The sequence below is a fragment of the Heloderma suspectum genome, chromosome 4 (assembly GCF_057233095.1).
Source record: "Heloderma suspectum isolate Gila_16-S chromosome 4, 16-S_ref, whole genome shotgun sequence".
Taxonomy (NCBI): domain Eukaryota; kingdom Metazoa; phylum Chordata; class Lepidosauria; order Squamata; family Helodermatidae; genus Heloderma; species Heloderma suspectum.
In genome coordinates this window covers 139320572-139329762 of record NC_139461.1, presented here as the reverse complement: position 1 = coordinate 139329762, position 9191 = coordinate 139320572, and positions in this window count along the sequence as shown.

Sequence of the window (9191 nt, the reverse complement as noted above, 5' to 3'; positions counted from 1 at the left end):
CTAGGGATGTCAGAGAATTCCACGACGGATCTCGTTGAGGCTGAATGCCAGTGCATTTGGCCCCCCGAAATCTGTCGCGGAACGAAGCCCCTGCCCCCTCCAACCCATGAAAGGCGTGCAGGACAAAGTCCCCGCCACCCCCACCCTACGAAAGGTGCGTGAAACGGAGCACTTACCTGCTCCTGTCCGCGCTGCTTTGCGAATGGTGGCCATCCCGCGGCCGCCATTCGTTTCCTCCTCTTCATAGCTGTGATAGGCTACGTAAGTATTTACGTAGCCTATCACGGCAGGGGGGGACCCAGCGTACGCAAATGGCGGTGGCTACCGCCATTTGCGTATGCTGGGTTTTTTTCCCCCCTGCCATGATAAGCTACGTAAGTGTTTACGTAGCCTATCACGGCTCAATCCAGGGACACAAATGGCAGCGGCTACAGCAGCCACCATTTGCATCCCTGCTGGGCTGCCCAGAGGCCGGATGTCTGGCTGCGGGTGGCTGGAGCCGGCCGGGCAGGATTCCGGGGGGAGGGATGGAGCACCTTCCCCCCCCATCGAGGATTCCGGGGGGAGGGATGGAGCACCTCCCCCCCATCGAGGATTCCGGGGGGAGGGACGGAGCGCCTCCCCCTCACTGTGGATTGCCTGGCACGGAGCCAGGTAGGTGTTTCGTACATCCCTACCAGCAACAACAATGGCAGTAACAGCTACAATAGCAGTCATATCAAGAGAAGGCCAAGGTAGAGCAATACATTTTCAAGGCCTTCTTAAAAGTCTGCAATGACGCAGCATGGCGGACCTCCAATGGCAACTTGTACAAAGGTGTGGGGTCACTGCAGAGAAGGCCCTCTCATGTGTGATCACCCACCTGACTGCTCTCAGGGATGGGCAAATGAGAAGGGCCTCTCTGATCTTAAAGTGCAGGCAGGCTGATATGGGTGAAGGAGGTCCTTCACGTAACTTGGTCCCAAACCATTCAAGGCTTTAAGGGTCAAAACCAGCACTTTCAATTGTGCTCGGAAACACACCAGTAAACAGTGCAGCTGGCGCAGTATAGGCATTATGTGATCAAATCACCTCACCCCCACCAATACTCAGGTGGACGCATTCCGCACGAGCTGGAGTTTCTGAACCATCTTCAAAGGCAGCCCCACATACAGCACATTACAGTATTCCAGCCTGGATGTCACTAGTGCGTGGATAACTGAGGCAAGGTCCGTCCTCTCCAAATAGGGCCACAACAGCCTAAGCTGGTAAAATGAACTCCTGGACATCGCAACCACCTGGGCTTCCCCAGTTAGCTCACAGTCCAGGAGGACTCCTAGACTGTGCACTTGGTCTTTCAGGGGGAGCGCAACCCCATGTAAGACCAGTTGTAAACCTCCATCCAAAGTAGTTGGTTTCCCAACCCACCGTACCTCTGTCTTGTCTGGATTAAGTTTCAGCTTCTTCACCCTCATCCATCCCTCAGGGCCAAAAAGACCGTGCACCTCTGATTTAGATGAATCATAGTGGAGCCCTTGAAAGCAACCCCTGTGCTTAAACAGAGTTGTCACTAGGAAGGTTGTGCTCTTTTCCCAAGAATGAGTCTGTGTGTGCCTGGAAATCGTTCACTTACATGAAGTTAATGAGCAGCTTGCAAAGATAATTTAAAAAGCATGGCGTAAGAGACACATTTCTGCTTTTCCAACACTACAAACTTTTTGTCTTTTTAATTCCAGAGGGGTAGTTGTGTTAGTCTGATACAGCAAAAACAACAAAGAGTCTTGTGGCACCTTAAAAACTAACATATTGATTGTAACAAAAGCTTTCATGGGCCAGAGCCCACTTCAGCAAATGCACAAAGTGTTGTGCTCAGTTGGCAGATATATTCACATAAGCTTATGCCATAATGCATTTGTTAGTCTCTAAGGTGCACCAGGACTCTCTGTTGTTGTTTTTAAGGTTCTTGGCAAAAGAAAGCTAAAGGGGACCCCTCCTTTGCCCTCACATCTTGCATGCCCTTGTTGTTAAACTGCTAAAGTGTACATTAAAAAAAACCCTCATGTACATAAATGCACATTTTGCCCTGCTACTAGACTGTTTCCTTCTTCTCCTTTTGATTTGACTAGAGGAATGCCTCACTATTCAGAGAAATAAACCCAAAATTTCTGTTAACCCCAAAAGTGTGTTAGTCTGTGTGTATATATTGGAATTTGGAAGTTGGAAGGGACCTCAAAGGTTATATAGTCCAGGGGTGGGACACCTCGGGCCCATGGGCCAAATTTGGTCCATGGAGGTTCTCAATCCAGCACAAGAGCCCCACTCCTTTTTCTGGGCTCTGCCCCCTCCCTAACATCATTCCCACCCATTTTATTTTTCTCTGTGCCTCTCTCTATGTGGAAAAAGGGACTAGGCCGGGGCTTAGAGGAAATTGTGGAAGAATTAGAGGCGTAGAGGAGCCCCCCCCAAACACAAGCTGAATCGCTTTGCGTGTCATGCGCCATCTCAATCAGAATGACAAACAGCATGTGCTTGGAGGAGCTCTTGCAAGTGTCGACAGAGTCCCTTCACATCCTATGCGCCATGATCCCAATCGGGATGATGAGCAGTGCGCAAAGCCAGTGTGCGATTTTGCCAGGGCTCGAAGGAGTGGCTCCTCAAAGTACTGGCTGGGTTCCTTTCCCTGTGCCTCTATGCCTCTATCTGCTCTGTGCCTCTGTCTGCACAGAGGCAAGCAAAGTGTGCAGGGCTGGGGACAGATGATGTCAGGGGAGGGGGGGGCTTTGGGGGCAGGGCCCGGCCACCCTGACATCATCCAGCCTGTCGGATTGGTCTGGGTGGAAATCCAGCCCCTGGATCAAAACAGTTCCCTGATACAGTCCAACCTCCTGCAAATGCAGGAAATCCGCTGCTATACCACTACGCGCACACACGCTAGCAATCATTATGAAAGGAATTAAAAACAGAACTGCCCAATATCACAATGCCATTATAAAAATCTATGATGTGATCACACTTGGAATACTGTGTACAGTCTTGACCACTGCTCCTCAAAAAGGATAGCTGGAGAAGTTGAAGAAAATAGCAACCAAAATGATTGAGGGGCTGGAGCAGCTCTCCTACGAGGAAACGTCACAACGTCTGGGGCTTCTTAGCTTAGGAAAATGACGAGTGAGGGGAGACAAGATAGAGGTGTACAAAACTATGCATGGTGTGGAGAATGAGGACAGGGAGACTCCCCCCCCCCCCTCAGTACTAGAACCCAGAGGGGTCATCCCATGGAGCTGATTGGTGGGCGATTCAGGACACATAAAAGGAAGTATTTCTTCTCACAGCACATAGTTAAACTGCAGAACTTCCCACAAGATGTAGTGATGGGCACAAACTTGAGCTTTAAAAGGCGATTAGAGAAATCCTTGGTCATGATATGCCTCTCAGTGCCAGTTGATGGGGTACAAGACCACAGGATGCTGTTGTGCTCGTGGCCTTCCCAGAAGCATTTAGTTGGCCACTGTGCAAACAGAATGCTGAACTAGGTAAGTGTTTGGCTGAAATTTGAAATATCGTAGTGTAAACAATGTGTTTGTTTCTCTGGAGAATTTACTGGCCCTGTGTTGCCATCTTCTAAGACATTTTGGCTCAGCTCTAGTTGTCATTCTTTAGGTTTCAGCACCTTCATCAGGATCTTTCAAATGTTACATTTCTGAGGGGGAATTGCAGATATATCTTGTCTCTTTTAGGGATGTCAGAGAATTCCGCGACGGATCTCGGTGAGGCTGAATGCCAGTGCATTCAGCCCCCCAAAATCCATCGCAAAACGGCCTGCCACCCCCCTGCCCCCATGGATCCCCCCTGGGATGAGACTTACCTGGGGCGGATGTTTCGGGCGGTGGTGGCTTCGGCGGCGGCAGCGGCGGTGGGTCTTCCGACCGGCTGCCGCCACCACCATTTGCAGTCTGTGTTTTTTCTCCCCCCCCCCCAGACATGATAGGCTATGTAAAGACTTGCGTAGCCTATCCCGTCTGGGTAAAAAAAAAAAAAAACATGTACGCAAATGGCAGCGGCTATGGCCGCTGCCATTTGTGTTCCTTATTTTTCGCCGTCTTAGTCTACGTAAATATTTACGTAGACTAAGATGAAGACAAGAAAGGGGAACGCAAATAGCGCCCAGTACGCTATTTGCATTCCCCTTTATTTTCTTCGTCTTAGTCTACATAAATATTTACGTAGACTAAGATGGCAAAAAATAAGGAATGCAAATGGTGGCGGCCGTAGCCGCCACCATTTGCATATGTGTTTTTGTTTTTGTTTTTTTACCCAGAGCCCTCCGTGGCTGGAAATCCGGCTGCGGACGGCCCTGGCCTGGGCCTGGCCGGCTGCTCCACAGAGCCACTGTGGAGCACAGCCGGCCGTCGAGGATTCCGGGGGGGAGGACCGGATTGCCCCCCCCTCGAGGATTCCGGGGAGAGGGACGGAACACCTCCCCCCCCACCTTGAACAGAATCCGCGAAAAGGTAAGTGACTTTCGTACATCCCCAGTCTCTATTGGAGGCGCAGAGAGATGATTGTACAATGACAGACAGAACACTCCTACACACTCATATGGAAGGTAAGCACAAGAACCTTGAGCCCAACCCATGAGAAGTTCTCTGAAATGTCTTCGCTTTTCAATTTCTTTTTGAAAGCAATTTCTATTCTATCAAATTGAATATGAATGGTCGAAAATAATGTGGGAGAAATTTTCAGCACAGCACTACTAGGAACAGCAGTGGAGTAAACCAACAACTTTCAGACATTATTGTACTGAGGACTATCATGCTGGTTTGCTTGTTCTTGGCAGATCACTACATTTTCATACATTAGATTGGAACCAATGCACGGATGTTTTTGTAGGGATGCACGAAAGTCACTTACCTGGTCTCGCAGCTTGCTTCGCGGTGGAGGGGAGGCGCTTCGCTGCTCCCCCCGAAGTTCAGGCCGTTGCCCTATTTTCGTTGCCCTTATTTTCGCCGTAGTCTACGTAAATCTTTACGTAGACTACAGCGACCAAATAAGGAACACGAATGGCGGCTCCCTATGGGGGCCGCCATTTGCGTACACGCTTTTTTTTTTTTTCAAAGTTACCCGTGATAGGCTACGTGACGATTAACGTAGCCTATCACGGCTGACTTTGAAGATCTAGCCGTGATAGGCTACGTTAATCGTTACGTAGCGTATCACAGGGGCGTTGTTTTTTTTTTTACTTTTCTTGTAATGGCGGTGGCGGCAGCCGGTCGAAAGACCGGCTGCCGCCCCCACCCCTGACGAAGACCTGCCGAACCGCCGCCGGGAACCACTGCCGGGAGGGACATTTGTGAAAGGTAAGTCCCATCCCGGGGGGGGGGTCGGAGGGGTGGAGAATTTCTCCCCGAACAACCTTCGGAGGACCGAATGCGTTGGCACTCAGCCCCCCGAAGTTTCGGGGAGAAATTCTCCCCCATCCCTATGTTTTAGTGGCTAATTTATTTGAAAAAAAAACCCTTCTATATTTCAGTGACTGACAGCATCTTGGCTGACAAATATCTCAGTGACACAAAATCTGTGCAAAGCTCACGACAGCTACCCACTGCTTAATAGTGCTTTTCTATGTCCATGTTTCTCAATTATGGATGCAAAGCGACGGCTTGGCAAAAAATATATTGACTAGGAATAGTTAACACAAACAGTTACTTAATACATATAACATTTAAAGAACACCCCCCGAACAACAGTCAAGGCTGCAATCCTATATGTATGTATCTGGTAGGAAGTCCCATTGAAGTCACTGTGGCTTACTTCTGAATAGTCATGATGTATAAGATTGCACTGTAAGGAGCACTTAAGTAGAAGCTATTTAAGAAATGTTAACGGCAAATGTGGAAAAGGGGCAAGAGCAGCCAAAGAAGTGACTTGGGCTACCGGGAAAGTGAATGGAGATGAAAGCAGAGACACTGCTTACCCCTGCCTCTACCTCCCTGTCCATCCTTTGTTGTTTCCCCTGTGTTGAAGTTTAGATTGTAAGCTCCTTGGGGCAGGTACTTGTCTTCTTGTAGTCTGTAAAGTGCTATGCACACTGATGGTGCTATAACAATACCAACAACAAAAACAACATAATGACTTAGCAGAGATCCTTGAAGGTGAAAGCATGGAGGGAGAATGTGACTAAGGGCATTTCTATAGAGCTGTGCTGCATCGAAGAGCAATTTTGACTGGAAAAATGGGGCTGAAACTTCTTCTACCCTTTTGCATGTCTACCTGTGTCAGCATCAACCCTGCGTCAGCCAGATGGGCAATTAATAAATTTAATAAATTGATAAATAAATAAATAGCTAGCATCGCCGGTGTTGGAGCCACCGGCCTCCAAAAAATTAAGAAGAAAGAAGAAGAAAAAAGGACGTAGCATCACACTGGGGGTGGGGAGCAAATTGTGTGTGAGGAGGCAGCTGCCACGACAAGTTCTATTGTTGCCACCACTAAGAACATAACGTAAGAAGAGCCACACTGGATCAGACCCAGGGTCCATCTAGCCCAGCATTCTGTTCACAGTGGCCATGCAGCTGTTGACCAGGAACCCAAAAGGAAGATATGAGTGCAACAGCACCCTCCCACCCACATTCCCAGCAACTGATGTACATAGGCATACTGACTCTGATCCTGGAGGTAGCACATAGCCATCAGGACTAGCAGCCATTGATCACCTTTTCCTCCAGGAATTTGTCCAACCCCCTTTTTAGAGCCATCCAAATTGGTGGCCATCACTACATCTGTGGTAGCGAATGCCATAGTTTAACTATGTGCCATGTGAAGAAGTACTTCCTTTTATCTGTCCTGAATCTCCCACCAATCAGATTCATGGGATGACCCCGGGTTCTAGTAGTTTGAGAGAGGGAGAAAATGTCTCACTATCCACATTCTCCACACCACACATAATTTTGTACACCTCTATCATGTCTCCCCTTTCCCTCCTTTTTTCCCAGCTAAACGATCCCAGCTGTTGTAACCTTCTCTCATAGGGGAGATGGTCCAACCCCTTGAGATCATTTTAGTTGCCCTTTTCTGCACCTTTTCCAGCTCTAGAGTATCTTTTTTTAGGTGTGGTGACTAGAACTGGACACAGTATTCCAAGTGTGGTCACACCATAGATGTGTATAGGGGCAGTATGATAGTGGCAGTTTTATTCTCAATTCCTTTTCTAATTATGCCTAACATGGAGTTTGCCTTTTTTACAGTGGCCGCATACAGGGTTGACATCTTCATTGAGCTGTCCACCACAACCTCGAGATCTCTTTCCTGGTCGGTCACCGCTAGCTCAGATCCCATGAGGCTATACTTTTCATTTGGATTTTTTGCCCCAACATGTATCACTTTATACTTGCTTACACTGAACCGTGTTTGCCATTTGGATGCCCATTCTCCCACTTTGGAGAGATCCCTTTGGAGCTCTTCACAATCCCTTTTTGTTTTAAGTACCCTAAATAATTTCGTGTCATCGGCAAACTTGGCCACTTCACCGCTCTCTCCTAATTCCAGATCATTTATGAACAGGTTGAAAAGCATTGGTCCTCACACAGATCCCTGTGGGACCCCACTATTTACTTCCCTCCACTGGGAGAATTTATCATTTATTCCTACTCTCTGCTTTCTGTTGTTTAACCAGTTGCTGATCCATAAGAGGATCTGTCCTCTTATTCCATGACTGCTAAGTTTTCTCAGGAGTCTTTGGTGAGGGACTTCATCAAAAGCCTTTTGGAACTCCAAGTAAACAATGTCTACTAGTATGTTTTGCCCCCAAATGTCATTCTTCTTGAAAAAGAAAATACTGAAAATACAAAAAAAAATACAGGGGTGTGGGTGCATTTTGGTCCAATCCAAGAAAAACTGCTTTAACAGATGTTTCCCCCTTCCCAAGAAGCCACAGGAACTGCAGCTTTGTGGGGAAGCAAGGGTTTTCTAGAACTCTCAGCACCGTCGCTAATTACTGTGCAATCCTATTGAAAAAATCCAATTTTTTTCTGTCTAAACATGCATAGGATTGTGCCCGAAATTACAATTCCCAGAGTTGTTGATGAGAAACCATTGCAGTTAAACTCATCTATAGCTGACCTAAGTGTGTAGCATAGATATACCATGAAACTGCAATAGGAAATGAGCAATTAATGTATTTTAATACATTTTCTAGTTCTTAAAAAAAAAAAATACTCCAGTGCATTTATATGGGTATTTTACAGAGTATCCACAGCACTTACTGGTTGTTGGTACACCTTGAAATAATGAAAATAATACATGGAACCCTTCATTTTTATAACCTCAATGATTGTTTGTGTATTTATTTGAAAGGAACAATGAACAAAGCAACAGGTTCTAGAGAAGCAAAGTCTCAGGATCATTAGTTGTGTCTTGGAGAGGCACCATAGATCAGCAAGCAAGAAAGATGTAACACAGGTACAGTTGCATGAGTCCTTCCCATTGCTGCTGCCACCATTTATATCATTTATACAGCACCACAGAGTGCTTTGCAAGTTTGCATCAGTTCTGTCAGTAATCCATACAACGCCCCAGCCAAATTAGGTCAGTATTGTTATGCCCATCCATTTTGCAGATGGGAGGCCTGAGGCTGAAAAATAATGACTTACCTAAGGTCACCTGGTAAGTCTATAGCAATAGTGAAATTCTGAATCTGGGTCTTCCCCTTGGTTTCTTACATTGTTGATGGTACATCTGCATGGTGCTTTTTCAGGACCAGATATACAAAGCCTCTCTGCTCAAACAAAATATAAACCATTTCTACTGCAAGAAATATCAGGGGGAAAATTGAAAGAAACAAATCAGCTTAAAAGAGAAAGAAGGAGGTGGATAAGAATAATACTCTTCAAGTATTTAACATTTGCCATGAAGAGAAAAGAGAACATTTGTTTCCTCTTAGCTGTATGGATAGGAAATTGGATGTTTAAGTTGCAGTATGGTAAATATTAGGAGGAGAAAGAATCTTAGAATACGATCCAGGCAAGGCTAAATGATTTCAAGTCACGTTGAATTCGGTGACAGAATGATGCATGTGCTGAAAACCTTCCCACAGAAATCAAGAGGGTTGGCATTTGACAGGGTCTCCAAACTCTGGTCAATTGACCACTCCAGTCTTGGTCAAATGTCAAATCATCATCAATTATTGACAGCGTTTGTTTATTAAAACATGAAAT